The 5,270-nt window shown below is 30.2% G+C and overlaps 1 long non-coding RNA gene across 1 annotated transcript; it reads left to right on the forward strand.

Annotated features, from left to right (window-relative positions):
• Window positions 1-28: 28 nt before the first annotated feature.
• On the forward strand, window positions 29-2,353 carry LOC132755740 (uncharacterized). Its single transcript, XR_009629251.1, has 4 exons — window positions 29-145; window positions 628-675; window positions 928-1,017; window positions 1,387-2,353. It is a non-coding gene; the product is annotated as an uncharacterized LOC132755740 (long non-coding RNA).
• The last annotated feature ends 2,917 nt before the right edge of the window (window positions 2,354-5,270 follow it).

Here is a 5,270-nt window from a genome sequence, read left to right on the forward strand (position 1 = left end):
AATGTCTATGGGTACACTTACAACATTTCGTTTTTTGTTGCAGTTATGGACTTTATTACGCGGATCGCTCTGGAAAATAAGTCGACAATACAATAAGCAGACAGGAGTGATTTTTTTCTCAAGGCGAAACTTTTTTGATGAAGCAGTATCCTGTATTTCCCCTTCGTGGTCCGTTAATTAATTAAATCTGAGTATTACAAAATTTGGTTCTCGTTGTCCAGTTTTTCTTTTATCATTTTTACTCGTATTCGAGTATTACATTTAAAATGGTAGATATATGCTATTTACTGCTCACAAACAAGTATTCTGAAAATCATACAAAATTGATTCTTTTTTATCATGAAAAGGTTATGATATTAGTTGCCCGAATTTAAGGTACAACATATGTGCTTTTCTGAATATTTCTTTTAAAAAAAAGAATAGAAAAAAATACATAAATCTCATATCAGCAGTACAACCTAAAACAAGGACATTTAAACCACTAAATTGAAATTTCCTTCAAATATGTTCCAGATTTAAATATTCGGCTACCAAATTGAATATATTTCGCTTACTATAAATAATAGCAGATTATAAAAAGTTTTCAAATGTTATATCTTGAAGCACTATCCTTAACATGTTTGTCAGAAGAACATTCAGTTTTACGTTATGCGCATTAACTTCAAGCCATGCCAGGTAATTCTTTCATGAGAAACATAATAAGAAATTAAGGGCGTATAATGATTTTCTTCTACATTACATTAAAATATTGTGTTAATTTAAAATAGTAACTTCTTCATAATTAGTAAGTTGTAAGCAATTGTATTTTTTCCTCCATTTTTTGAGAAAATTTATATACACATGATATATTTTACTTTATATTAAGAATTTCTTGATTACTTGTTTAATATTTCAAGAAAAAGTTGTCTTCTTTTGTCCCCTTTACAGCTTTACTTTGAACGACAACTTGCAAAAGAAAATAAGGCATATCTGAAGAAATATCTGAAGGAAACACCTGAGGAAAATGAAAGTCCTGAGGTAAAATATTTTTTACTGTGTAAGAGATATCACGTTTAGTTGCGTTTATTTCATAGAATGTTTAAAACATTAATGCGATAGTGATAATTTTATGACAAATACAAACCTGATTTCTCATATCGGTCTCAATATTAGTCTCTATTAAATGTAACAACCATCTGACATGTAAAAATATCAGGAATATTTCTAACAAACGATATGTTCATATCATTTAATATAATACAGCTTTACCTGTTAATTTTGAATAAAAACAAATATGAAACAACCGGAACAGGGTTCAGGTGTGCGTGTGTATGCGCATGTGTATGCGTGTGTGTAACTAATGCAAAATATTAATTTGTGTTTTGATTTGACTTTTATACCTCGCAGGAATATACATTACGGATGTTTGATTCATTCTTGGCAACCAGTTGCCGTCAACTAATGGACATAAGTTCGAGGGGCAGCAGGCATAACATGAATAATGGTGCAAAATGTGTATGTCTTCTCGTTGATGATTGGCTGAAAGACTTGTCAAAAGACTCTTAGTGTAAATTCTTTGTAACAAACAATATTTGTTATTTTACACCAAACAATGATTGCGTAATGTATTAGAACTACCAAAATGTAATGACTTGAAACAGATTGTGTACGCTGTATTAAGGAAATTTCGGTCGACCAATGATTTGCAAGATTTTCAAAATTCTATAAATATGCGCAAGAAGTTTTAAAGACTTCTTATATCAAAAACTCCTTTACCAGCATCACAAACGAAAAGAATTAATCAAATGTAGTAAAGGTCCTAAAACATTTTGGCAAATGGTGAAATCTAGACAAAAGAAAGATGAGATAAAGACTTGAAACATAAAGCCCGATACATGGAGAAACTACTTTCAGAATTTATTAAGGAGGGATAATCTTCCTAATTAAAGGACACAACTTTTATTGATGCCGAGTTATCCGAAGAACAGGAGTCTATTCTAAATTTTGAAATAACACATATGAAGATGAAATATTTAAATCATTAATAAAGTAAAACACGAGAAATCTCAAGAAAAAAGATTGTTTAGGGGCAGAATTTTATAAATAATTTCCCTGATCACTGCTTTTTCATGTATTATTAAATAAGATATTAGAAACTTGCGACTTTCAGAGACAGTATTATTGTGCATATACATAAATCCGGTAATAAATCAGACCCGTCAAAATATAGTGGTATATCCTTGATAAATGTATGTGTAAAATATTCTCAAATATAATTTACGACAGTATGTATATTGGCCGAAATAATTAACAAATAGACAAACCTCACGCAGGATTTAGGACTGGATATTCCACTTTTGATAATATGTTTACTTTACAAAGTTAAGTTTGTTTGTTTGTTTGTTTGTTTCATTTTACGCCTTTTTCCAACAGTATTTCAGTCATATAGGCGGGTAGTTTCCTAACCATCGCTCCTGATGAGTTACACCAGTACTTATTTCAATCTTAGATCAGATAGTAAGTCATTGTAATCCTATTTAGTATTTATTATCTCATTGAAAAATACGTGACAGTTCTCATACTTCGGTTAAGTGACTTCTTTCGCAACTCAAGTTAGGGAATAGTGAAACCATTTGTGAATGACTTATTTCCTTACTGTTATTCAAATTGTTTCCTGGTAAGAATAATAATTGCTTTTTATAGAGTAAAATTTTTAATTAAACTATTAAGTTATTATATTCTTGTCTTTGAAACAACGAAATATTAATGATAAACAGGAAAATTCCTACATTATAATTGAGCTTATTTATTATTTATTATACATGCTTGTTTGTTGAAATTTATTTATTTTTGACAAAGTATTTTTAACCTTTTAAAATACTTTAAATAAGAAAACAAATGGATCTCTGATCGTTTAAAAAAGTAGCCAAAGATTACTAGATATTTAATTTTTCCTTTGCCTTTGTTTGCACCATTATTCATGTGTTTATCCGATATCCCATAGTGATACAATGTTATAAATTCAATGCAGTACTAGAGACATTTAAATGAATTTTATACTTTAATTATTAAAATAATTTTCTACTTTTTTAACTACGCTGTTAGTGAGTTAATAAAAGGTAATGGATGTCCTAAGATCTTTTTGAACTAATGAGATTAATGAACATATACCTGTACATCGGAGAAATGGTTTTAAACAACAATTATAGAACACGTTTTTCGACCAAATAACCATTCTCCCAGATGAGCCCTCGCCATTTGGAAAATTCAAGTGGTCTACCGGACCAGTTGCCTGTAAAATTAGGTGGTCCTTGTCAAAATCAGGTGGTCTCGGACCAATGGAGCACCGCTAATGTCGAGGCCTGCAGTAAGTGCAAGCAAAACTTAATTTCGCCCGCACTTCAAGTGACAACGTGTCAGGGTACCGTGAACAAATGTTGATTACGATGCAATGACGTCATTTTTTCACATGGCGTCACTGATATAGTGTACAAACTATTGGCGGAGATTTACGTTATTGCAAAAAATGTTTCTTGCTTTACTTTATATTATTAGTTACGTCTTTATAAGACAGAACGGGCTGGGGCGATAACGCGTTACTATGGTTATTGAAATGAAAATAATTTCTATGTTACGTTATATTTTTTCTAGCAATCAGCTAATCTGAATAAGAAATAGAGGATATTGAATGAGTGTAAGTTCAAAACTGAATTTATTGCACGAGTTGTATAAAATTATATTATGCGAGCCTCTGGCGAGCATAATATTATTTTATTCAACGAGTGCAATAAATTCAGTAATGAACTTACACGAATTTAATATTCTATTTATCACATACCCAAAATAAAGACCGTTTAAAGTGAAATAAGAGTCATTTTTCATTGACGCGCCTATAGTATAACGCTAACATTTAGCGCGTCTTTACACTATGTTTGTATAACGCTAATGACGTCACGTCAAAATATATGCACGGCCGTGCAATACCATATTTACGGAGTCGCAAAATCGGCACGGGTGTGTGATAATAAGTTATATGTAATAATGATACCACATTTAGTTATATTTCATGTTAGAATAAAAATATATGAGGACAGTCTCATATATTGAACAGCCCTCGTATTATAATATTGAAATCTTATACACTTCAAATGGACAGTACCAAACTTTAAAAGGCAAATCCATTTCGTACAGGATAAATAACAAGAAAGTTGATATTAAGATAAAGTTTACATCAGTTTCATAGCTTCAGTTGAGTTTTCTATTATAAGATAAATCATTATATAATATATATGTATAGAATTATTGTTAGCCTTTACATGAAAGTTATGTAAGAAAATGTATATATTTTATTGTGTCTTATAATATATCTAATATTATGCTCTTCAGGATGAATAAATAAAAATATCCGGAGTTATACTCGTAGTTTTTGTGTTTTATATTTTAACGTCATGCAGATTTAAAAAAGAAATGTTAAATATGTTTAAGGTCAAATCAATCAGTCCATCAATCAATATAATAATCGATACAATGATACGTTCATAAGCTGGAATATATTCGTGTCAGTTTCATCCAATATTGGTCACAGTGTACACCTTTATCATGCTGTCATCCGGTTGTGTGTGTATTACTTGCCACCGAGTCCAGTGTTTTTACATTTTGGAGGACACATATACAGAAAAACTACCTGCTCCTGGTTCTTTAACGTGCCAAGTGTTTAAAAACTCATTCACGGTACCTGGATTTAAAATCTCATCCGAAAGACTAATAAGTAATTTTAGTTGGCCAGCACGGGAATCGAACCCCCAATGACGAGATTACAAGTCTTGTACAATAACCGATTAAGTTATGTGGGCTGGTCACCTGCATTGGCATTAATATTTCATATTTCAGACTGCCTTGAATAAATTTAAATTGTGATTACCTCTTAAATATCTAAAATTTTAATAGATTCATTGATAGAATAAAATGCTTATTAAATATTAGTGTTTTATTTTTTATCTTTTGTAGAATAAAAAGCAGTATTTCAAATAACACATTTACTTTGGTAAATCGGCTAAAAAGTTATTTGTCAAGTAAATTGACTGTTTATAAAAAATATAATTTCAGACACTACAGTACTGCAGTACATTAATTGGTGAGATCCAATTCACATAAATGTACATACAATGTATATTCTTTATTTCAATTTCACCAATATAATGTAGACAAATAAAACTCGAATAGTAGTATAGACAAATGAAGTATAATTATAGTTTAAATTTACTATTAAACACATGCCTGTCATTTCTAAA

Source organism: Ruditapes philippinarum, unplaced genomic scaffold (assembly GCF_026571515.1).
Source record: "Ruditapes philippinarum isolate M1 unplaced genomic scaffold, ASM2657151v2 ctg3340_1_1_1_1, whole genome shotgun sequence".
NCBI lineage: Eukaryota > Metazoa > Mollusca > Bivalvia > Venerida > Veneridae > Ruditapes > Ruditapes philippinarum.